Source organism: Eriocheir sinensis, chromosome 44 (genome assembly GCF_024679095.1).
Source record: "Eriocheir sinensis breed Jianghai 21 chromosome 44, ASM2467909v1, whole genome shotgun sequence".
Lineage (NCBI taxonomy): Eukaryota > Metazoa > Arthropoda > Malacostraca > Decapoda > Varunidae > Eriocheir > Eriocheir sinensis.
Window position 1 is genome coordinate 12,457,002 of NC_066552.1, and position 26,237 is coordinate 12,483,238.

Here is a 26,237-nt window from a genome sequence, read left to right on the forward strand (position 1 = left end):
CCCCAACCAAACACAAAACACGACGGAAGTTCCTTGTATAGTTTTTTTTTTTTTTTTTTTTACAGCAGAGGAGTCAGTTCAAGGGCATAAAAAAAAGATAACAAATGTGAAAAAAAAACACTATACAAGGAATTTTCGTCATGTTTTGTGTTTGGTTGGGGAGCTTACAAACGTGCTGTACTGGACTGTAAGACTGGCCCCATCCACCTTTACCTTTTCCCACGCCAGCGGGTCGTGCATCCTTGTTTACTTGTGCATCTTGGGATATTTCTTGTCCTAATCCTCTATCCCTCCACTCCTACAATCTTCTAAAATCTAAAGCTATTATCTCGTCGTCTTTCTACTTCTCTGTCATCGCTTTCACTTTCATTTTCTCTTCCTCGGCGTCTCAGGCGTTGTGGGCCGTTGAACAGGCGGCTTATAGTGTCCGCACTCCTCCCTCTGCGAGTCTACCTGGTTCGCCTCTTATAATAATAATAATAATAATAATAATAATAATAATAATAATAATAATAATAATGATAATAATAATGATAATAATAATAATAATAATAATAATAATAATAATAATAATAATAATAATAATAATAATAATGATAATAATGATAATAATAATGATAATAATAATAATAATAACAATAGAAATACACTTCCCTCAGCTGCCCGTTCCTTCCCCCCTCCATATCAGCTCCTGCTCAAGGTATGCAAACATGATCATATGGAATGGTTACAAGATCGAGGATGTGAATGTAACACTTACGGGTCCTCCGCAGAGCCCATGCCCCTCTCTGTCTGGTGCGGCGGGCGTCGTCGTGTGTCGCAGCGCTGAAAAGGAAATAAATACACTGATACAAAACAACTCTAAAGTGCTGCCACACCACTCTCTCTCTCTCTCTCTCTCTCTCTCTCTCTCTCTCTCTCTCTCTCTCTCTCTCTCTCTCTCTCTCTCTCTCTTTTTTTTTTTTAAACTGACGATTCTATAGTTACACAACAGATTTGTATTTCTCTCTCTCTCTCTCTCTCTCTTAGAAAGAAGAAATTAAAATATGGTAACGACAAATAAATGCTGCTGTCAATACCGACTTACATATTTGACTCTTAAAAACCTTCAATCCAGTTTACTGCACACACACACACACACACACACACACACACACACACACACACACACACACACAAGATACGCACATAAACACAATAACTTTAAGACACTGCGAAGGAAGAAACATGCGATAGGGTCGATAACTGAACATGAACAGAACTTTGGGAGTTTTTGGGCCGTATTCTTAACCCTTTCGGTGTCCAAGCGCACATATTTCGCTAGGCTTTCGTAGGAGTTTTGGGGATTTCTAGCGGTGGTTTTATGACTCTGATTGTAGTTTGACCATAATTCTGTACCATGAAGCCCCGAGAAAATCATTCGAACCAGACAAATCTCCTATTTGGCCTTAGGAAGTAGTTGATGTAAGGAGGAGTGGAAGCCTCTGACAGTCCTAGGTCGGTAGTACCTACGACCCAAAGCAATTAAGAAGGGACGGCAGGAGTTAACGGGTGGGGAAAGTGAATGCAGCAGCGCCTGCCGTGGTAAAAGTTAAACTATTGGGGGACGAAGAGAGAGAGAGAGAGAGAGAGAGAGAGAGTCAGGCGGAGAGTTTAATTGTGTTAGTTGTTGTAAAAAGGGAATGGCAAGCGTTCTGGGGACCCAAGGCAGGGGGAAGGCTGAGAATAATGAGAAATTTACATAGATTTATATAGATGTTCAGACCACACACCCTATTGGGCAGGCGAGGTGGTGTGTTCTTAAACCTTAGTGAATCTATAGGCGAAGACGTAAAAAAAAATTACCTACAGGAGAGAGAGAGAGAGAGAGAGAGAGAGAGAGAGAGAGAGAGAGAGAGAGAGAGAGAGAGAGAGAGAGAGAGAGGATGAAGGAAAAACATATAAAGGGAGAAAAATATCTTAAAAACCCTCTTATGAAATGAATGGCGATCGTGGTAGTCTTTTAAAATCTTTCTTCAGGGATCAGTTAGGAGGGAGAACAGCTGCACCGCCTCAGAGAAATAAAATACAGCGGAAGTTGGTAAATATTAAAACCACACACAAGTCTCTTCCACACTGAGTTAGGCTGCTACTAAGGAGAAAAAAAAGTGGAAGTGGAATGGGAAAGACATGAAGAGAAGGGGAAGGAATGAAAGGTGATGATAAACGAAGGGAGGGAGGGGTAGGGTAGGGTAGGGAGGGTAGCTTCGTGGGTCATGTTTCTTAAAGGCCCTTCTTAGCGCATTAATGAGAAAAAAATCATCGCTTTCGCACGCAAATTCATAATATGTATCAACGCATTTGTGATCAGTTTATGCATCATCTATTTTTGGGGGTTTATATCATGGCAAAAATGTGGCCCGTCGCTGCTACACGGTAAAGCCACAAATGTGGCCCGTCGCTGCTACACGGTAAAGCCACAAATTTGGCCCGTCGCTGCTACACGGTAAAGCCACAAATTTGGCCCGTCGCTGCTACACGGTAAAGCCACAAATTTGGCCCGTCGCTGCTACACGGTAAAGCCACAAATTTGGCCCGTCGCTGCTACACGGTAAAGCCACAAATTTGGCCCGTCGCTGCTACACGGTAAAGCCACAAATTTGGCCCGTCGCTGCTACACGGTAAAGCCACAAATTTGGCCCGTCGCTGCTACACGGTAAAGCCACAAAAGCCACAAATTTGGCCCGTCGCTGCTACACGGTAAAGCCACAAATTTGGCCCGTCGCTGCTACACGGTAAAGCCACAAATTTGGCCCGTCGCTGCTACACGGTAAAGCCACAAATTTGGCCCGTCGCTGCTACCGGGTTTAAGGGATGGGTGGAGAATGGGAAGAGGGAGGAAAAGCAAACGAGGACAAAGCAGGGGACGATTGATTGGCAGAAGGACGAGTGACGACGTTCTCGGCTCCCACAAGAAATATTTCCCATTGCCACAAAGGAGATTAATCGGGTTCTTATGTGTCTCTATCCAAGTTCATGGTGCAAAAGGCTCTACTACTACTACTGCTACAACTTCTACTGCTGCTGCTTATGCTACTAGTATTACACCAACACCACACATTGTTACTCAAGTCGCAGAACACGAACACAAATATTAAGAGATGAAAAGAAAAAGAAGAGGAAGAAGAAAAAGGAGAAGAAGAAGAAGAAGAAGAAGGAAAAGAAGACGAAGAAAAAGAATAAAAGAAGAAAATAGAAGAAAGAAATAGTAGGCTACGAACGCATTTTTTTTTTTTTTTTTTTTACAGCAAAGGAGACAGCTCAAGGGCACAAAAAAAGTAAACATTAATAAAAAAAAAAGCCCGCTGCTCCTAAAAAGAATCCAAAGAGGTGGCCGAAAGATAGGTCAGGTTCGGGAGAGGTGTCCTGGTGCCCTCCTCTTGAAAGAGTTCAAGTCGTAGGCAGGAGGAAATACAGATGAAGGAAGGTTGTTCCAGAGTTTACCAGCGTGAGGGATGAAAGAGTGAAGATGCTGGTTAACTCTTGCATAAGGGGTTTGGACAGTATAGGGATGAGCATGAGCGTGGAAATATCGATAGAAGATAGAAAGAGAGGCAACATTGCGGCGGAATTTAAGAGGTAGAAGACTATCAGTATGAGGAGGAGAATTGATGAGACGAAGAGACTTTGTCTCCACTCTCTCCAAAAGGACTGTGTGTGGAGTCCCCCACACATGAGATGCATACAAGGCCTGTATATGGACAGCAACTGTGCAGGGGAGAAGAACTGGCGGAGACGGTACAGAACGCCCAGCCTCGAGGAAGCTGATTTAGTAAGAGATGAGATATGAAGTTTCCAGTTGAGATTTTGAGTTAAGGATAGACCGAGGATGTTTAGTGTTGAGGAAGGTGATAGCTTGGTTTTGTAAAAGATTAGGGTTTAGTTGTTTGGAAGTTTGTGTCGATTGGATAGGTGGAGTATCTGTGTTTTTGAGGCGTTGAAGTACACGAGGTTCTTCTTGCCCCAATCGGAAATAATAGTAAGGTCTGAGGAGCCTTGAGTCGTTAAGTTCCTGAAGGTGGGACTTCTATTAAAGGAAGTTGAGTAATGCAGAGTGGAATCATCGGCGGAGGAATGGATAGGACAGTTCGTTTTGGAAAGAAGATCATCAATGAACAACAGAAAAACAGAACCCTGTGGGACACCACTGTTAATAGATTTAGGGAAGAACAGTGACCGTCTACCACGGCAGAAATAGAACGGTCAGAAAGGAAACTGGAGATAAAGGTACAGAGAGAAGGATAGAAACCGTAGGAGGAAGATTTGTGCCAGACCCTATCAAAAGCTTTTGATATGTCCAGCGCAATAGCAAAAGTTTCACCGAGAGGATGACCAAGAGTCAGTTAAGAAGGCTAGGAGATCACCAGTAGAACGCCCCTTGCGGAACCCATACTGGCGATCAGATAGAAGGTCAGAAGTGGAAAGGTGCTTTTGAATCTTACGGTTAAGGATTGATTCAAAAGCTTTAGATAGACAAGAAAGTAAAGCAATAGGACGGTAGTTTGAGGGATTGGGCGGTCACCCTTCTTAGGTACAGGCTGTGAAGGCATACTTCCAGCAAGAAGGAAAGGTAGATGTTGACAGGCAGAGGCGAAAGAGTTTGACCAGGCAGGGTGACAGCACGGAGGCACAGTTTTTAAGGACAATAGGAGGCACTCCATCAGGTCCATAAGCCTTCTGAGGATTGAGGCCAGAGAGGGCATAGAAAACATCATTTTGAAGAATCTTTATAACAGGCATAAAGGAGTCAGAGGGGGGATGAGTAGGAGGACTATGCCCAGAATCGTCCAGAGTGGAGTTTTTAGAAAAAGTTTGAGAGAAGAGTTCAGCCTTAGAAAGCAAAATGCTGATGTTCACTTGCTGCTTTGAGTTCGAGGACACTTGTGGACTCTTTAATCTGAGCTTGATAAACACACACACACACACACACACACACACAGATAATCTTGAGATCACTAAACGTAACAACTGCTCCTTTCTTCCTTCCCTCCCTCGACGCAAGGACATATCACCAATACACTGCGCCAGGAAAAGATGACAGATCGCCCGAGTTTCACATGGGAGGCAAGAAGCGAAGGAAGAAGGGAGGAAGGAAGCCAAGTTGAAAAGTTAAAACAAATTTGAGGAAGGTATGAAATAAAGGCCATTACTCTTCCTTGCTAGCGGCTACTAAGGAAGGAGAAGTGGAACTCGAATGGAAAGGACGCGAAGAAAAGGGAACGGACTAAAAAAGGTTATGATAAACGAACGAAGGAATGGAGCTTGGATGCGTATATGAAGGGATGGATGGAGGGAAGGAAGAAGGGGGAAGAGCAGACGAGGATTGCAGACAGAGCAGTGAACGAGTCGACTGTTGGGAGCGGGACGAGGAATGACAAAGGCTGGGCAAAGAGTTATTATGACTTATTATTATTATTATTTTTATCATTATCATTATTATTATTATTATTATTATTATTGCTATTACCATTATTGTTGTCATACTTCTTGTTGATATAACTCTCTAATTTGAAGAGGGAAAAGTATAATGATGATGATAAGGAGGAGGTGGAAGAGGAGGAGGAATAATAGCAATAAATGAGAGAGAGAGAGAGAGAGAGAGAGAGTGTTAGGAGAAAAGGACTGTGAGTGCAAACCAGCGACGGTAAAGCAAATTATAGCCTCGCTGCTGCCCGGTGTAGGAGCAGGAGGAAGAGGAGGAGAGAAGAAAAAGGTTAACGAGAGAGAAGAATGAGGAGAAAGAATGAAAGAAAGGAAGAAAGAGTAGGAGGAGAAAGAGGTGGAGGATGAGGAGCAGTAGGACAGTGAGGAATAAAGAGGAATAGAGAGAAAAGAATGATGATGCAGAGATGGAGGAAGAGAAAAAAGAGAATATAGGGAGGGAGAGAAAGAGTCAGAAAAGAAAGAAGAGGAGAAGGAGGAAGACGAACAGAACTGGAGGATGAGAAGTAGGAAAAAGGCAAATAACGAGAAGAAAGAGATGTAATAATTGAAAAGGGGGAGAAAGAGAAGGCAGAAAAAATGAGCCAGAAAAGAAAGACGACGACGAAGATGATGCGGAAGAGGAGGAGGAGCTCGATAAGGAGGAGGAAGACGAGGAGAGACATGAAGTGGAATAAGTAAAAGACGGAAAGGAAGCAATGGGACACAAGATGCAGTAATGAATTTGAAACCGAGGGAGGAGGAGGAGGAGGAGGAGGAAACTGGAGAGGAAGGAGGAGACGAGAAAACTGAATTATACACCACAGGGAAAAGACCAAACTATTAAATTATGGAACACGGAAGAAGGGAGGAAAGTGATGAAGGAGAAGAGGAAGGAAGGACGCTGACATGAGATAGGTGGACAGATAGATAGAGATAGACATGGGTAAATAGAAAGAGAGAGAGAACCACCATCGAGATAAATTAATAGATACAGATGGATAAATCAATATGAAGAGCGACAGACAGATCGACATACATATAGATTCATAGAGCAAGAGAGAGAGAGAGAGAGAGAGAGAGAGGTGGGGTGGTGGTATGACTTAACACCTGTATCCGCTGATTAGCCAGGTATTATGTTATCTTATATATTATGAAATGGTTTGTGTGGGGGGTGATTTTTCTCATTTTTCTCGCTTGGGGGGACCATTCAGAAACATGATCCCCGCTGCTGCCGGGTTAAGGAGGCAAGAAAGGAGGAGTCTAAAGAGGGCGATGGGAGGAATGGAAGGGAGGAAGTGATTTTAAAAAGAGAGGGGGAAAAAAGAATGGAAGGAGGGAAAGAGGGAGGAATGGAAAAGTAAGAGAGGGAAGGGGAGAGGGAAAGGAGCTGATGCATTAGGGAGAGATCTAAGGAGGGAGGAGGCGAAAAACGAAGGGAAAAATGGGATGAGGTAAGAAGGGAAGGATGGTTAAAGGGAGGAGAGAGATTATTGTAGGAAGCAAGAAGGAAGAAGAGGGAAGGGGAAAGTGAAAGAGGAGGGAGAAATGGAGGAAAAAAAAAGGAGGGAGAGGAAGAAGGGAGGAAAGAGAACTAAAAAAGGGAGATAGAAATCGAGAGAGAAAAGAAAGGAGGAAGAGAAAGAAGGGAGGAAAGAGGGAGGGAAAAATCAAGAGAGGAGAGAGAGTAAGAAAGAGGAACTGAAGGAGAAAGTGAGAAATCAAGAGGAAAGAAGGGAGGGAGAAGGAGAAGGGAAGAAGGAGGAAATGAAAAAGGGAAAAGAGAGAGAGAAGTAAGAAGGGAGGAGAGGAAGGAGAGGAGGGACTGAAAATGGGAGGGAAAAAGGGAGAGAGGAAAGGACTGAGCGGGGAGGGATAAGGTGGAAGGGAGATAAAAATGGAATAGGTTAGCAAGTTTCCTCTCATTTTTCTTTCTCATTTTTAGTCTCTCGTTCATACCTGTCTCTTCTCGACCCCCGCTTTCCTCTCTCTCATCTCTTTATCTCCTCCCTTCCAATCTTATCTTTGTCTCTCTCACGCTCTCGTTTTGCTCCCCTCTCTTGTTCCTTCCCTTTCTTTACTCTCCCTTCCTCTTCCTCCCTCCCTACCGTGTCTTCCCTTCTCCCTTCTTTTACTTCATGTTCCTGTTCCCCCCCTTTCCTTACCCTCTCTTTCTCTTTATACATTCTCTCCCTCCCTACCTTCTCTTCCCTTTTCTCTTCCTTCACCTCCTCATGTTCGTCAATTTCCTTACACTTCCTTCCTCTTAATTTTCCTTTCTCCTCCTAGTCTTCCTTTTCCATCCTTCTCTCCCTCCCTCCTTCCCTTCATCTCCTCTTCGCACCGACGACCCACCAGGGATGAATTGTCTCTCGTGAAGATGACAAACACGACGTCACAAACTACTTAGGAGAAGGAGGAGGAAGAGGGTGAGAACGAGGAAGAGGAAGAGGAGGAGGAGGAGGAGGACGAGGAGGAGGAGGAGGAAGAGGATGGGGTGTGTGAGTGTGGAGTGAAAAAAGAATGAGCGGAGAAGTAAAAAATGAAATTAATGAACCTCCTGAAGTTGTCCGATTTAACTTCCGAAAGGCTGCCATGCTGAGTTCCTTCCTTCCTTCCTTCCTTCCTTCTTCCTTCCCTCCTTCCCTACTGCCTTCCATCTTTCTTCTCCCTTCCCTCCTTCCTTCCTTTTTTTCTTCCTTCCTTCCTTCCTTCCTGTCTGCCTACTGCCTACCAGCCTTCTTTCCTTCCTTCCTTCTTTCTTTTATTCTTTTATTTCTTCTTGCTTTCTTTCTTTCTTCTTTCACCAAACAGCTTTATTTTTCTTCTCTTATCCCTCTTCCTCCTTCATTCCTTCCTCCCTTTCTTCCTTCCTTCCTTCCATCCTTCCTTCCCTTCTTTCCTCCTCCCCACCATTCCTTCCTTTCCTTCATTCCAAAAAGGCTCATATTTTCCCTTTCCCCTCTAGTGTGTGTGTGTGTGTGTGTGTGTGTGTGTGTGTGTGTGTGTGTGTGTTTCTCTCTCTCTCTCTCTCTCTCTCTCTCTCTCTCTCTCTCTCTCTCTCTCTCTCTCTCTCTCTCTCTCTCTCTCTCTCTCTCTCTCTCTCTCTGCTCCTCTGTCTATCTGTCTGTCTGTTGGTCTGCCTGTCTATCTGTTTATCTCCCTGATTCAGCAAAGACCCTTCTCGCATATCATATCACTTTTGGTGAGGTTGAAGGACCACCTTTTCCTCCTTCTCCTGCACATCTAATATCCTAACTGTCATTCCCTGGGTACGAAAGCTTCCACAAAAATTGAATGCACAAAAAAGGAGGAGTAATTTGCTACGTAAAAAGTACGCTCCCTGCCATAAAATTAGACAAACAGGACGCAGAGAAATACTGTTCCATCTACGTGGAAATAACCACAAATAATAAGAAACTAACACTTGCAACCGTATACAGGCCCCCAAAACAACAGGCAGCCGACGACACTGCCCTGTACGAAGAGATTCACTCTCTAACACGAAGCAAAGAAGCAATAATAATTGGGGACTTTAATTGCCCTAACATTGACTGGGGACTGTTGACTGGAAATGAAGAGGGTAACAGGCTTATAGAAACGGTGGAGGATTCGTTCCTCACTAAAGTTGTTACTCAACCGACAAAAGAAAACAATCTGCTGGATCTGGTATTAGTAAGTAACCCCGACTTCATTCGCGACTGTGAAGTTGGTGAGAAACTTAATGGTTGCGATCACCACTTCACCACGAAATCATTCAGGAAGACCTTAATCACATTATTGAATGGTCGGAAAAATGGCAAATGTCCTTTAATGTTGACAAATGCAAAGTTATGCACATTGGGTCCAGAAATAGTAACCACACATACATTATGAATGGCAAACCTCTGTAGGCGATGCAGGAGGAAAAGGATCTTGGGGTCACTATCAGCAGTGACGTGAAACACGCGAATCACTGAAAAAGAGCATATAACAAAGCCAACACTATGCTCGGGTTCATAGCGAGGAACTTCGATTGTAAAATGCAAGACGTGATGCTATCCTTGTATAATTCCATGGTAAGACCGCACCTCGAGTATGCAGTACAGTTCTGGTCTCCTAATTATAGAAAGGACATTAATTTACTGGAAAGGATTCAACGACGCGCCACGAAAATAATTGCAACCTTAAGGGCTCAACCGTACGAGGAACGACTCAAGCGACACAATCTCTTTACATTGGAGAAAAGACGCTTACGAGGGGATATGATTCAAGACTTCAAGTACCTAAAAAAATTCAATAACGTCGATTACTCCAAATTCTTTGAACTGCAAACTAACTCAAGAACGAGAAATAACGGTTTACCCATTCGGTCGAGTCGGTGTGACACAGACATTGGAAGGAGTTTCTTTTCGAACCGAGTCATCCGCCACTGGAACAATCTTCCCTCAGAAGTAGTAAATGCGAATACCATCAACTACTTCAAATATAGAATCGACCGTCATTTCGTTGCGTCAGGAGTAAACTGAATAACGAGGTGCTTTCATCTGCTCCTCAATATCGAGGTGCTTTAATCTGCTTCCCAGGCCCCAAGTGGCTGCCGAACAGATTAATTCACCAAAGCGGGCAACCTCGTAATGAGCCAATAGACTTTCTGTTGCCTGCATTTTCATGTTTCCATGTTTCCTCCTCTTCCTCTTCTTCTTCCTCATCTTCCTCCTTGTCCTCTTTCTTCTCTACACGTCAGGTACAATGATTGAGAATCTAAGTGAGGATATGGTAGTTAGATAGACAGACAGATAGATAGATAGATAGATAGATAGATAGAAAAATACAGATATAAATAGATAATTGGAGAGAGAGAGAGAGAGAGAGAGTGCAGCCATTAGCCGCGATATGTGTTCCGATGCGTTCCGTTGTAAACATTGCAATAACTGAGGGAAGGCGACGGCGGCTAAGGGTCTTTTATTGACTGTATTGAACTCTCTCTCTCTCTCTCTCTCTCTCTCTCTCTCTCTCTCTCTCTCTCTCTCTCTCTCTCTCTCTCTCTCAAACAAACAGAATAGATAAGGAATTTCTTCCCGGGGAACAAAAGCTGTAGTGTATACGTATTTTTCCTGGTCAGAAAATTATGCAAAACTTTTTTTTCCTTCCATTCCGCAAGAACCTAAAAATTTCCCAAAGGTTCTCACACGTCATGTTGGTATTCCCTGCACACACACACACACACACACACACACACACACACACACACACACACACACACACACACACACAGAATAAAGGTGTGTGAAGGTGTGTGTGTTTGCCGCAGGTGTGTGAGAGCAGCGCCCATCCAGCCGCGAGAGTGCTCTGAGCGGGGCCACAGCTGTTTAGAGGAGGAGGAGGAGGAGGAGGAGGAGGAGGTGGAGAGGGGGAAAAGGAGGAGGAGGAGGAGGTGGAAGTGGAAGAGTGGAGGAAACATGGAAACATGGAAATGCAGGCAACAGAAAGCCTATTGGCTTATTACGAGGTTGCCCGCTTTGGTGATTTAATCTACTCGACAGCCACTTTGGGCTTGAGGAGCAGATGAAAGCACCTCGATATTCAGTTTACTCCCGACGCAACGAAATGACGGTCGATTCGATATTTGAAGGAGTTGATGGTATTCGCATTTACTACTTCTGAGGGAAGATTGTTCCAGTGGCGGATGACTCGGTTTCAAAAGAAACTCCTTCCAATGTCTGTGCTACATCGACTCGACTGAATGGGTAAACCGTTATTTCTAGTTCTTGAACTGGGTTGCAGTTCAAAGAATTTGGAGCAATCGACATTATTGAACTTTTTCAGGTACTTAAAGACTTGAATCATATCCCCTCGTAAGCGTCTTTTCTCCACTGTAAAGAGATTGAGTCGCTTGAGTCGTTCCTCGTACGGTTGAGCCTTTAAGGTTGGAATCATCTTCGTGGCGCGTCACTGAATCCTTTTCAGTAAAGCAATGTCCTTTCTGTAATTAGGAGACCAGAACTGTACTGCATACTCAAGGTGCGGTCTTAAAACGGAATTATACAAGGATTGCATCACGTCTGGCGTTTTACACTCGAAGTTCCTCGCTATGAACCCGAGCATAGTGTTGGCTTGATTCGCGTGTTTCAGGTCACTGCTGATAGTGACCCCAAGATCCTTTTCCTCCTGCATCGCCTGCAGAGGTTTCTATTCATGATGTATGTGTAGTTACTATTTCTGGACCCAATGTGCATGACTTTGCATTTGTCAGCATTAAAGGACATTTGCCATTTTTCCGACCATTCGATAATGTGATTAAGGTCTTTCTGGATGATTTCGCAGTCGATCTTTGTGAGGGCCTTTCCACCCACTTTGGTGTCATCAGCAAATTTCGATATTGTGGATTTCAGATCTGATTGTAGGTCATTGATATATATAATAAAGAGGATGGGTCCAAGCACCGACCCTTGAGGCACTTCACTATTGATTGGAAGCCAATCGGAAGGCTGTCCGTTGAGTAGTACTCACTGTTTTCTGCCGGTGAGTCAATCTCTTATCCACGCAATCAGTTTGGCTCCAATGCCCGCCGAGTGCAGTTTCTTAAGGAGTCGCTCGTGCGGTACCTTGTCGAAGGCTTTCTGAAAGTCCAGGTATATAACATCACTGGGGATGTGGGCGATACGCCCTAATTTCGTCCTTATTGGGTAATAGTCCCTATACTGTCTAAACCCCTTATGCAAGAGTTAACCAGCATCGTCACTCTTTCATCCCTGACGCTGGTAAACTCTGGAACAATCTTCCTTGATCTGTATTTCCTCCTGCCTACGACTTGAACTCTTTCAAGAGGAGGGTATCAGGACACTCTCCTCCTGAAATTGACTTCCCTTTCGGCCGCTCCTCTCTAATCTTTTAAGGGGCAGTAAATAGCGGGCTTTTTTTCATTCTTATTTTCTTTTTTTTAGCCCATTGAACTGTCTACTTTGCTGTAAAAAATAAATAAAATAATCTACGTGCATTTGTGTACACAACAGAAATGTGACTCCTGGCTTGGCCGCGATGAGTTGTACCAGTTCGCTTGTCGGAGGCGTCGTTGGTTACACAGTTTCTAGTAAGCCGCACCGATGCTACGGTTTGGTTGATCAAGAGTTGCCTTTGCCCCGCCCTTGGCTGCAGTTTTTTTAATAGCTTTTCGAAAAATTTTCAACTGCCTCGTTCAGGAGCCTTCGAAGCCGCCCCGAGCCAAACTCGTTCAGGTGTAGGCCGTCATCGCGAAACAGGTCTGGGTGCTCATTGAAGTGGTGCCAGGCGTTTGTGAACGCTACGCCTTCATCGTCTGGAGCTGCCCTGTGTAGGCCGACCGGCCTCTTGCAGTTTCCCTATGTTCTTATGTTCTTATGTAACATAACTGCTTTAGACTAGTATTGACGCCGTACGCTTTACTGTTAAATCCGGCGAACGTATTGACTCTCGGTACAATCCCAGAGACGATGATGTGAGGAGGAGCGAGGCAACAGCTGCTCGGTGGAGGAGGAGGAGGATGAGGATGAGGATGAAGAGGAGGAGAAGGAGAAGGAGTAGAAGGAAGAGAAGGAAAAGGAGGAGGAGGAGGTGGAGGTGCAGGTGTCGGTATGCTGTGAGGCTCGTGTGAGTGTGTTTTGCAGTGGGACAAACGTGTGAAGAGCAGAAGGAAGAGGAAGAAGAGGAGGAGGAGGAGGAGGAGAGGAGTGTTGTGAGGACACGTTGAAGGAGAGAGGGTAATGCAAGTTAAAGTGCGCAAGGAGAGTGAGTGGGTTACATAAAAGGAGTGGCAAAATGAGGCAAAAGAATATTATGCATGTGATGTTTGGAAGAAGGTGACGTGTGGAGATAAACAATGCAAAAGTGGGTGCTTGAGGAGAGATGAGGCTTGTTGGGAAACGCTGAGGGCAAGAAAGGACGTGGCAAAGAGGTAAAAGCATCGTGAGATAAGAAGTCATATATGCATGAGAAGGTTAAGCAAGAGGAGTTTGTTAGTGAGTCGTTAGTGAGTATGAAGTATTGAGATAAAACTGTTGAAGAAAGCGAAGGTGAAATAAGATTGATGAAGTGGTAAAGCATTGGTAGATGAAAAGTCGTATATGTATGAGGCGGTTGTGCAAGAGAATGTTTGCTGGCGAGTCTCTCCTGTGACGAGTGTTGAAATGAAATGTTGAAAAAGGCGAAGGTGAAATATGACTGGTAAAGATGTATTGGGAGATAAAAACTCGTATGCGCATGAAGAGGTTGAAGGAGGGAATGTTTGTTACTGAGTCTTTCCTGTGACGAGTGTTGAGATGAAATATTGAAGAAAACGGAGGTAAAATAAGATTGCTGAAGAGGTAGATAAAATTGTTAGATAAAAACGGCTTGAGTGCATGAGGCGGTTGAGCAGGAGGATGTTTGTTGAGTTTCTACTGTGACGATTTTGAGACGAAATGTTGAGGGAAGCGAGGGTGAAATAAGAGTTGTAGGTAAAAAGCCATGAGGCGGTTGAGCAAGATGGTCGTTGTTGGTGAGTTTTTACGGTGACGAGTGTTGAGATGAAAGTGTTGAAGAAAGAGAAGGTGAAATAAGATTGATAAAGACAAAGGGAGATTGGTAGCTAAAAGGCATTAGTCGATAAAAAGAAACTTATGCATGGGGCAGTTGAGCAAGAGGATGTTTGTTGGCGAGTTTTTGCTGTTACGGGTGTTGAGATGGCACACAGAAAGTGTCGACATGGCTGTCAGGGCTAAGGGACTGGGGGATTTACCTACATTTAATAAGACTTTCGTGGAGGTTGTGTTAGTATTTCCATGGGTAGTTTTATCAGGAGGAGGAGGAGGAGGAGGAGGAGGAGGAGGAGGAGGAGGAGGAAGATCTTTAACTAGCTCCATCATTTCCTTCCACACTTCTTATTTTTAAAATTGATGAATTACTGAAGAAGATGGATAAAAAGAAGCAGTACTGGAAAACTGGCGGAATAGGAGGAGGAGGAGGAGGAGGAGGAGGAGGAGGAGGAGGAGGAGGAGGAGGAGGAGGGGAAGGGGGAGGAGGAGGACGAGGAGGAGGAGGAGGAGGAGGAGGAGGAGGAGGAGGCAGAGGAGGAGGAGGAGGAGGAGGAGGAGGAGGAGGAAGGGAAGGGGGAGGAGGAGGGGAATGGGGTGGAGGAGAAGGAGGAGGAGGAAGAGGAATACTTTTAACTCCCTCCGTCCCTCAGTTCCTCCCTTCGTCTCATCTTCCCTCTGGTTCTCTTCGCCTCTCCGTCACAAAACCTAATAAAGAGTAATGAGCGTTGTACCGTCGCCTCTCTCTCTATGGGTTACATCTTTTTATGGTTAAAGCGCGAAGTCCTGCACTACATCAGCATGTCAGTACATCGGAAAAAATAGCAAAGGATTTTTTTTCTACATCAAAGAATGCGGCTGAAGTACAACAAAGAGTAAAAAAAAAAAAAAAAAAAAAAAAGCCCGCTAGTCGCCGCTCCCACAAAAGTAAAGAGTAGACAAAAGAGAGGTCAATTTTGGGTGGAGAGGTGTCTTGATACACTCTTCTTGAAAGGGGTCAAGTCATAGGCAGGAGGAAATACAGACGAAGGAAGACTGTTCCAGAGTTTACCAGTGAAGGGGATGAAAGAATGGAGATGCTGGTTAACTCTTGCATAAGGGGTTTGCACAGTATAGGGATGAGCATGAGTAGAAAGTCGTGTGCAGCGGGGCCGCGGGAAGGGGGGAGGCATGCAGGTAGCAAGTTCAGAAGAGCAGTCAGCATGAAAATATCGATAGAAGATAGAAAGAGAAGCAACATGGCGGCGGAATTCAAGAGGTAGAAGGCTGTCAGTAAGAGGAGGAGAGCTGATGAGACGAAGAGCCTTAGACTCCACTCTGTCCAGAAGAGCTGTGTGAGTGGAGCCCCCCACACGTGAGATGCATACTCCATACGAGGGCGGACAAGGCCCCTATATATGGAATGCATCTGTGCGGGGCAGAAGAACTGGCGGAGACGATACAGAACGCCCAACCTCGAGGAAGCTGATTTAGTAAGACATGTGAAGTTTCCAGTTAAGATTTTGAGCTAAGGATAGACCGAGGATATTTAGTGTTGAAGAAGGTGACAGTTGGGTGTTGTCGAAGAATAGGAGATGATTACAATTACTTCTTTTGTTTTAACAGTAATTATTTTTCCACGAACGATTTTATGCAAGGACGTTTGATTCCTCGAGGTAAAGCGATTTGTTCCATGTCTGTTACAACCACCGCCACCACCATCATTACTACCATCACGTCTACCACTACTATCAACAACAACAACAATCCTACCACAACCATCTCTACCACCACCACCACCACTACCACCACTACGACCCTCATCCTCACCATCAAATCAAAAACCACCACCACCACCACCCCTACCACCACCACCACCATCACCACTACAACTAGAACAGCTACACCCTACCACTACCACCACCACCAGTGTCATTCAGAGCACGCGGCACCCACAACCACCACTTCTCCCCCGTCCCCCACCACCAATACTCCCCCATCACCACCACCACCAGCACGTCGTTTCCATATTGACATCCTCGCCACCACCCCCGTACAGGCTTATCCAAGAGCCATTGACAGCAGCAGTGAAGGGAGTGACGGCCAAGGTGTGTGTGTGTGTGTGTGTGTGTGTGTGTGTGTGTGTGTGTGTGTGTGTAAGCCCCATCTAGCAATCTTTCTAACTATCTATCTGTTTATCTGTGAAAAATATCTATCAATCAATCAATCTATCTATGTAAAATCTCTCTCTCTCTCTCTCTCTCTCTCTCTCTCTCTCTCTCTCTCTCTCTCTCTCTCTCTCTCTCTCTCTCTCTCTCTCTCTCTCTCTCTCTCTCTCTCTCTCTCTCTCTCTCTCTCTCTCTCTCTCTGTGTGTGTGTGTGTAGGAGGGATAATGTTGCAGGGAAATGGCTGTCAATCAATTATGTAGTAGTAGTAGTAGTAGTAGAAGTAGAGGCAGGAAGGGAGGGAAAAGGGAAGACAAGGGAGGGAGGGAGAAGAGGAAGGAAGATGACGAGAGAGGAGAGAACAGGAACAGGAGGTAAAGAGAGGGCCCACACTGAAATCCGTATCCCTACACTTATTTATAATTCAGATGGACTTGCATTACTGGTACATGCAATAAAGCTTATGAAGGATGCCTCTTTGTTTCACTGTTTATGGTAAGCCGGCACACGGACGTCAGAATAATATACTTTGCGATAATATGCTTCCCCCCCCCCCCCTTTACCTTACCATTTTCCTTCTTCTTTCCTTCCATCCCTTGTCCTCCCTTCCCTCTCTCTTTACATCCTTTACATTCTCTTTACTACTACTACTACTACTACTACTACTACTACTACTACTACTACTACTGCTATTACTACTACTACTACTACTACTACTATTACTACTACTACTTTTGCTACTACTACTACTACTACTATACTATTACTACTACTACTTCTACCACTACTACTTCTACTACTGTTACTACTACTACTACTACTACACACTACATAAAAGATACCTCCACCCATGTTTATTTTCCCGACACATAATCATGGAGGGCTCCATAGCTTGGAGGTCATTAGCCCCAACTCTGTTCGCTAATGACTGTGGCAAACAACCATATCACTAATACTACCTAGCACTAAATCACCTATCATCTATTACGTCTAGATCCCCCTTTCCTTCCCTACTCAAGTCACTCCCGACCCACCCTAATGTCACTCTCCACCACTGTGGCTTCATAGTCCATATTGGAGATGTTGGTGGCTTTTGTGCCAGAGTGTCTGGTGCCCCTGAGACATAGGATGGCCGACCTGAACAGGGAGAACGAGAGGCGACACCTCATCCAGACGACAACGTGGCTCCTTGGTTGATGTTTCTTTTCTGAGATTAGTTCCGCGAGGTGTGCGTAGAATCATTGGGCCCTGGGACCCATCCCGCCGGATGTGGTGAAGACGAGGGGGGTGAAGCTGCCCTGATCCACATGTTGGATTCTTTCACCGTATGCCCTTGTCTTCTCCTGCTCGCTCCTGTGGTGGGCGGTTTCCAGGGGCAGCTCACGGTGACAGGCAGGCATTGGGTCGAATATGCGGATGTCCATGAACGCCCGCTGTAAGCGCACCCAGAATCCGCGGGCACTTACATCAACCAGTGCCTCATGTGAGGTATTGGCCGTCCTGTACCGAAGGTGTTCGCCGTCCAGGGGAAGCAGTGCCGGCTCGGTAGTGACGTCTTGGCATACCTCCCCGAGCATGCTGGCTATCAGAATATCGTTCAGGAATAATGTTCAGGTTTGACAATAAGGACAGACTTGGTGGCGTTAGGGATGTATCCTACCTCAGGGCCGGCGGTGTTCACAGTGTCCCACCACCCTTTTAAGTCCGAGATTTTGCCAGCACCTGAGAGATCATCCACACAAGCCACCTGTTTCCCCCGTGTTTTTGCGTACGCGATTTCATTTTGGAGGACTGATAGGCCCAGGGCGTACATGGCCATGGCTATTGGGTCACCTTGTGTTGTTCCCTCAGATGATTTTAACACTTTCACTTTTCCACTGTGGCTATTTATGCATAAGTCGGTCGGGTATGTATAGGTATTTTCGACATACATAGCTAAGCTAGGGCACTTGGTTTTAATGTTGTGTATCATAGTCTTTCTATTTATTGTGATGAAGGCATTCTTGGCGTCAACACACCCCAATTGGAAATGATAGTAAGGTCTGAAGCTAAGGGTTCTGCAGCCTCCAGTATAGGGTCTTCTAATTCCTGTTGAGAGGGTCAACAGTGGTGTTCCACAGGCCTCTGTCCTATCACCCACTCTCTTCCTGTTATTCATCAATGATCTTCTTTTCATAACAAACTGTCCTATCCACTCATACGCTGACGACTCCACTCTGCTTTATTCAACTTCTTTCAACAGAAGACCCTCTCAACAGGAATTAGAAGACTCTATACTGGAGGCTGCCGAACGCTTAGCTTCAGACCTTACTATCATTTCCAATTGGGGTAAAAGGAACCTTGTGTCCCTCAGTGGCTCAAAAAACCAATTTCTTCACCTATCAACTCGACACAATCTTCCAAACACCTATCCCCTATTCTTCAACAACACTCAGCTGTCACCTTCTTCAACACTAAACATCCTCGGTCTATCCTTAACTCAAAATCTTAACTGGAAACTTCACATATCTTCTCTCACTAAATTAGTTTCCTCGAGATTGGGCGTTCAGTATCGTCTCCGCCAGTTCTTCTCCCCCGCACAATTGCTATCCATATACAGGGGCCTTGTCAGCTTTTGTATGGAGTATGCATCTCACGTGTGTGGTGGCTCCACTCAAACAGCTCTCTTAGACAGGAGTCTCTCTTCTTCGTTCTCTCTCTCCTCTTTCCTTATTGAGTCTTCTACCTCTTGCTACGCCGCCCATGCTGCTCTCTTATCTCTTCTATCGATATTTTCACGCTGACTGCACCTTCTGAACAACTTTAACTATGTCTCCCCCCTTCCCCTCCACGCCACACCTTCCTTTCGACTCAAGCTCATCCCTTTACTGTCCAAAACCCTTACGCACGAGTTAACCAGCATCTTCACTCTTTCATACCTCACGCAGGTAAACTCTGGAACAATCTTCCTTCATCTGTATTTCCTCCTGCCTACGACTTGAACTCTTTCAAGAGGAGGGTATCAGGACACCTCTCCTCCCGAAATTGACCTATCTTTCGGCCACTCCTCTGAAAGCTTTTTGTAGGAGCAGTGAGTAGCGGGCTTTTTTTTTTTTTTTCATTATCGGCTCCCTTTTTTTGCCCTTGAGCTGTTTCCTCTGCTGTAATACTGACAAATATTAGTGTAACAGTGTACAATTAATTTTGCCTCACAAACAGGCTCTTAAAATAGCTGCACACAAATCAGATAACTTTGAGCCTCTTTTTTGGAAATATATTATGTTTAGAGAGAGAGAGAGAGAGAGAGAGAGAGAGAGAGAGAGAGAGAGAGAGAGAGAGAGAGAGAGAGACACAAATAGACACAAACAGATACAAACAGACAAATAGAAACACACACACACACACACACACACACACACACACACACACACACACATGCAGAAAAAACAGACAAACTTTGATAAGCCGAAAGACAGACGGGCAGATAAACAACCAGAACAAAACAAAAAGACTGACATAAAAACAGACAAACACAGAGACAAACAGAGAGACAGACAGAAGACACTCATAAATATTGGGAAGAATTCGTTGGATGTATTTTTGAGATCGATGAATTATTAGGGAATATGGACCAAAAGAAAGAGTATTGGAAAACCTGAGCAGGAGGGGGAGGATGAGGAGGAGGAGAGAGGAGGAGGAGGAGTCTTTACCTTCTCATTCTCATCCCTGCGTCCCTGCATCCCTTCATGTCATTTCCCTTCTGATCCTCTCCTCCTCTGCATCATTTTCGTTCCCTTCCCGACATCTCGTCTCATCTCACGTACCCGGAAATCGACATGCAAGCGAAATATGAAGGAGTTTTTGCTGCGACCGACCTTCTTATTAAACTACAATAGCGACAAAATCAACAACAGCAACAACTTTTACTACTACAACCACTATAATTGTTATTACTACTACTACTACTACTACTACTACTACTATTACAGCTACTGACACAATTACTACTACTTCTACTACTATTACAGCTACTGACACAATTACTACTACTACTACTACTACTACTACTACTACTACTACTACTACAACTACTACTACTACCACTGCCATCACCACCATACCACCACCACTCCCACCATTACTACTACTACTACTACTATTATTACAGCTACTGACACAATTACTACTACTACTACTACTACTACTACTACTACTATTACTACCACTGCCATCACCACCATACCACCACCACTGCCACCATTACTACTACTACTACTACTACTACTACTACTACTACACTAATACTACTATTACTACTACTACTACTACTGCCACCACCACCACCACGACCACCGCCACCACTACTACTACTACTACTACTACTACTACTACTACTACTACTACTACTACCTCTACTACTACTACTACTATCACTACTATTACTACAACACATCACGCTGAGTCTTCATTCTCCTCCCGACCTGAGAAATATCTATACATTTTTCACATCCCAAAAAACACAGATACGCCTTTCCACCCGAGTTCACGCCCCTCATCGCTACTTGGAAAACAAGTGCGTGCCTTCTGAACCATGCCTGGCACCTCCTATTTGTATACAGCGCGTTCCGGGAGGTGATTCACGCGCCAGGCCTCCCGTATGCCCTTTCTGAGAACCACCAAGTCAATACCGCGGAGTTCGGGTGGAAACATTACCCCACCAACCGCCCCCTACCCCGCTGCCCTCACTCCACTTCACACAACTGACATCGTGGCATTCATGAAAGCAACCCATTCGTGTATCGTTCATATCCATTTCATTTGATTAATACATCAAGAGTGTTCCCATGCACCCCGTTGGATTACTGTCACGGCTTAGGAAACAGGTTGATCACAGTGTGCGAGTCACATAGGCCGGATTACTCTGACGCTTCCGCCTCTCATACCATATCTTTCCAAAGGTCGAAAATAAGATTGGTCACATTCTCATGAGTGTTTGTTCACGTTCACGGTACAGTAGCTTCATCAAACTGTTATCAGGGTTACAAAACTACCCAAGGAAATGCTCACATCTCCGAAATCCTTGACAAACGTGTGTGCATGGGGACCGAAATGTTGAAGATATGGCCCTGGACGTAGTGATGAGCTTTTTGGAGATATCGATGTTATGCGTCAGTCGCTCCGGGTGTTCAGCCGTTCCCGTTGTCGCCTCGCCTCCTCACACACACACACACACACACACACACACACACACTTTTTCCCCCACACAGGCAGTTTTGAAATCAAGTATTTACGAGTATTAACAAACTTTTTTCCTCTCTCTCTCTCTCTCTCTCTCTCTCTCTCTCTCTCTCTAATACCTCTTCTTTCCCCCTTTCCCCCTCCCCCCTCCCCCAGTCCCGCCCCGCCCCGTCGTCCCAGCACATCAGTATGCAGGCCGCGGGGCAGGGGACGCCTACCCACGGCTCGCCTCGCCTCAGCCCATAATCTCCAGCCGAGCCGCGTCCTCCCCGGAACATGCTCGGCACCTCTCCCTCCTCGCCCCCGTCGCCACACTCCCCCACACTCCAGCAGCCATGGCAACCCCACGAGAACCTTGCTCGGTAAATTCAGACATTTCCACACCTCTCATCAACTATTTCCAAAGTCCGACAAGGAGGTCAGTCGGGTTCTAATGAGTGTTGTCTTATGTTCACGGTATAGAAGAAAGGTCAAGCTACCAGAAGGGTCATAAAACTACCCCTGGAAATGCCGAAAACTCCTACGAAAGCCTTGTCTAATATGTAAGCTTGGGTGCCGAAGTATTTAAAAATGTGACCCTTTGACTCCTATTATCAAACGCTTGTTGCGACTATTCTTAAGGCCGCAGAGATGATACGTCGGGTTGTCATTAGTGCGTTTTCCGTTCATGGCGCGGAAGCCTTACAAAACTACAGCCAGGGTCATGAAAACCATCCATCGAAGCCCTGCCAACTTCTGCGAGAGCCTTTTGAAATAGATGGACTAAGGTTTGCTGTGTGAAATGTTTCGGCAAACGGGATACAGAGAAAAAGACTAAAGTAACTTAACTTACAGTTTTTGGAAAGACGAAGAGTGTGTGGGGTTTTAAATGGTTTAAATGGATGAGGGGGACTGATAAGGGTGATTTAGATTAAGTACTTATGCTAAAAAGTAATTCAAGAAGACGAACTAACAGGCATAAGTTGAATAAATTGAAGTTCAGGAAGGAATTATGCAATAACTTTCTTTTTACGTTCTGCTTATGAATCCGTTAGGCTTTCTTGTTGGGAACTGACGGTCGGCCCCAGCCTGTTATGGTGCAGGCAAATGTTTATAGTGGCGCCATCTTGCTTGACTCATTTTGACTCTTTTAGAGATAATCTAGAGTCCGGGTTGATAGGTGGTCTTCAGGGTAGCATGTGGGTAGTCTAAGGGCACTCGGTGATGACTGTACATTATTGTCAGATTGCAGCAGCAGGCGGAACTCGACCCAAGTTCTTCAGGACGCCGCGCCCTCACGCTGGCCACACAGCCACCGTCTCTCCCTGGTTCATAAAGAGGCTGGTGGATGAATGGAGCACATTGAGCAGGTATGCAGTTGAGGTAAACACAAATGAATGGAGATGAGGTGGATATAAGGATGAAAGAAGAATTTGATGAACAGCCTACCCCCAGGAGTTACCTTGTCTAGACTGTCTGGACTCTTGTTGTCTCCTTATATCCTTGTTAATTCATGTGTAACTTAAAACTTAGGGCTACGGGAGAATAGGGGCCCAAGCACACTCATTTGGCGAGGCTTTCGTAGAAGTTTTGTTATCTCTATGGGTAGTTTAGTGACCCTGGTGGTAGTTTGACCCTTCTGCACCATGAACCTAAAAAAAACACGTATGAGCACCCGATTTTGGGCCTTTAGAAATAGTCGATGTGAAAGACGGAAGCGTTTGAAAATACCGACCTGGCGACTTTGGTGGAAGGTTAAAACTTTGAACCTTCAATGAATGAGCTGCTTCCGAGGGTTGGGCAGTTTCCACTTACAAAAGTTAGGTCTTAAGATCAACGTCCATGCACCAAAAACTTACTAATTACTTTATAGGAAAAAAGAACTTTGACGGGCTTCAGATTATCAGGTCTTTAGCGAAGCAGTGAACGCTTTAATAAGGTTCAGAGGTCAAACATCAATCAGGAAGTTAATCAAATCGTCACCCCATCAACAAAGGTGATTTATCAAAGGATTTTCCAGGGTGTGATGTATTAGCGAAGGAATCATGACGGTAATACATTAAGCAACCATTTTAGACATGTTATTGCGAAGCACGACCACATTTATCAAGTCCAAATTCTTAACCGTATCAGGCTCCCATCACGATTATTCTCCAAGGCCACGGAGAAGACTAGCCGGGTTTTCATGGATGATTATTCCCCTTCAAGATGCAAAAGTCGAGGGTTCCCTGAGTCCTGTCTACTCCGCCCTGTTTGTCTCCAGGTCGTGCTCCGGTAAATGGCATGCAGATCAAGATGAATTAGTTGAGTGTCTCGATGCGCCAAATTGACTTGCCCGTCCGTGACCTCGAGTGGCTGGCGTGCGGGCGTGGTGAACCCGTGGACCAAGGTCTGAACCCCCCACCGAAACACTCAAGATTTTTCAACCATCCTCGAGTGGCGGAAGATTACCCTCACGCTGCCCAGATCTTCAATTAACCCTAACTTCAACGACTTAGTTCAAGAAGAGCGCCGGGAGGGGGGGGAAGGGGGCGGCAGCATGGGCCAAGCAAGCCGCTACTAGCCTGGGATCGCCTAAGGGGCCCCTCAATACAGCCTACCGTCTCCATAAGCAGCATCTAAAAAGAAAGAAAGAAAAAAATAAGGTCGCGAAACAGTACATGAACATCTCCGGAACATCCACGAGAGGATTTTCAAACAGGCGAACTGAGGGGCTGAGACGATGAGGAATATGGACTTACTGTTATAATTTACCATTGTTCCTGAACACCTCCACACACCCTGCCTCATCTCCCCTCCTTCCCTTCCCATCAAGACCTCTCCCCTTCGTTCCTTCCCTTCCTCCACACACCCTGCCCTGCCTCATCTCCCCTCCTGCCCTTCCCATCAAGACCTCTCCCCTTCGTTCCTTCCCTTCCTCCACACACCCTGCCCTGCCTCATCTCCCCTCCTTCCCTTCCCATCAAGACCTCTCCCCTTCGTTCCTTCCCTTCCTCCACACACCCTGCCTCATCTCCCCTCCTTCCCTTCCCATCAAGACCTCTCCCCTTCGTTCCTTCCCTTCCTCCACACACCCTGCCCTGCCTCATCTCCCCTCCTTCCCTTCCCATCAAGACCTCTCCCCTTCGTTCCTTCCCTTCCTCCACACCTGGCCTGCCTCATCTCCCTCCTGCCCTTCCCATCAAGACCTCTCCCCTTCGTTCCTTCCCTTCCTCCCCACACCCTGCCCTGCCTCATCTCCCCTCCTTCCCTTCCCATCAACACCTCTCCCCTTCGTTCCTTCCTTCCTCCACACTCCCCCTGCCTCCTCTCCCCTCCTCCCTCCTTCATCATCACCCTCCCCTTCGTTCCTTCCCTTCCTCCACACACCCTGGCCTGCCTCATCTCCCCTCCTTCCCTTCCCATCAAGACCTCTCCCCTTCGTTCCTTCCCTTCCTCCACACACCCTGCCTCATCTCCCCTCCTTCCCTTCCCATCAAGACCTCTCCCCTTCGTTCCTTCCCTTCCTCCACACGCCCTGCCTCATCTCCCCTCCTTCCCTTCCCATCAAGACTCCCCTTCCCCTTCCCTCTTCCACCCCCCCTGCCCATCTCCCTCCTTCCCTTCCTCATCTCCCTCCTTCCTTCCCATCAAGACCTCTCCCCTTCGTTCCTTCCTTCCTCCACACACCCTGCCTCATCTCCCTCCTTCCCTTCCCATCAAGACCTCTCCCTTCGTTCCTTCCTTCCTCCACACACCACACTGCCCCTCACTCCCCTCCTTCCCTTCCCATCAACACCTCTCCCCTTCGTTCCTTCCCTTCCTCCACACCCCCCCCCATCCTCCCCTCCTTCCCTTCCCATCAAGACCTCTCCTTCGTTCCTTCCTGACCTCCCCTTCGTTCCTTCCCTTCCTCCACACGCCCTGCCTCATCTCCCCTCCTTCCCTTCCCATCAAGACCTCTCCCCTTCGTTCCTTCCCTTCCTCCACACACCCTGCCAAGACTCAACTCCCCTCCGTCCCTTCCCATCAAGACCTCTCCTTCCTTCCTTCCTTTCCTCCACACACCCTGCCTCATCTCCCCTCCTTCCCTTCCCATCAAGACCTCTCCCCTTCCTTCCTTCCCTTCCTCCACACACCCTGCCCTGCCTCATCTCCCCTCCTTCCCTTCCCATCAAGACCTCTCCCCTTCGTTCCTTCCCTTCCTCCACACGCCCTGCTCTGCCTCATCTCCCCTCCTTCCCTTCCTATCAACACCTCTCCCCTTCGTTCCTTCCCTTCCTCCACACGCCCTACTTTACCAAGCTTTCCCCTTTTCCCTTCCCTCCAAACACCTCCTTCCCCTTCTTCCCTTCCCTCCACACACCTCCCTTTCTTTTCTTCTCTTCCCTCATTCCCTCCACAGGCCCTTCTTTACCTCCATCTCTCCCTTCTTTCCTTCCCCCCCACATACCTCCTTTCCCTTTTCTTTCCTTCCCTTCCCTGCTTCCTCCACACGGCCTTCTGTATCCAATCTTTCCCTTCTTCCCTTCCCTCCATATACCTCCTTTTCCCTTCTTCCTTTCCCCTCTTTCCCTTCTTCTCTCTTCTTCCTCCCCTTTTCTTTCCCCCCCTCCCTTCCTCCCCTTTCACGCCCCTCCCTACTTTCCTCAGCTTCACACATGCTTCCTCCTACTATTTTTCCCTTCTCCCCTCCGCTTCCTCCCCTCCTCCCCTCTCCCACTACTCCTTTCTTTCCTCCCTCCCCCCTCCCCTTTCACACCATTCCTTATATTCCTCAACTTCACACACCCTCCCCCCCTATCCTCTTTGCTTTTTCCCCTCCCCCTTTCTCTCCTCCTCTCCTCCACCTCCTCCCCCTTTGCTCCCCTCCTCCCCCCTTCCCCCCACTCGCTCCCCCCTCCTCGGAACGGTCGCCAAACAAGTGTC

At 46.2% G+C, this 26,237-nt stretch overlaps 1 protein-coding gene and 1 long non-coding RNA gene across 2 annotated transcripts in view; one reads left to right on the forward strand and one right to left on the reverse strand.

Annotated features, from left to right (window-relative positions):
* LOC126980517 (zinc finger protein OZF-like) overlaps positions 1 to 22,679 on the forward strand; it is a 32,217-nt gene extending 9,538 nt beyond the window's left edge. The window contains exon 5 of the transcript XR_007733279.1: positions 22,575 to 22,679. The gene's annotated coding sequence lies outside the window, so the exon portion shown is untranslated. The remainder of the gene's footprint in view (positions 1 to 22,574) is intronic.
* LOC126980518 (uncharacterized) overlaps positions 1 to 26,237 on the reverse strand; it is a 57,158-nt gene that overhangs the window by 11,315 nt on the left and 19,606 nt on the right. Inside the window, exon 2 of the long non-coding RNA XR_007733280.1 lies at positions 761 to 825. This is a non-coding gene — a long non-coding RNA (uncharacterized LOC126980518). The remainder of the gene's footprint in view (positions 1 to 760; positions 826 to 26,237) is intronic.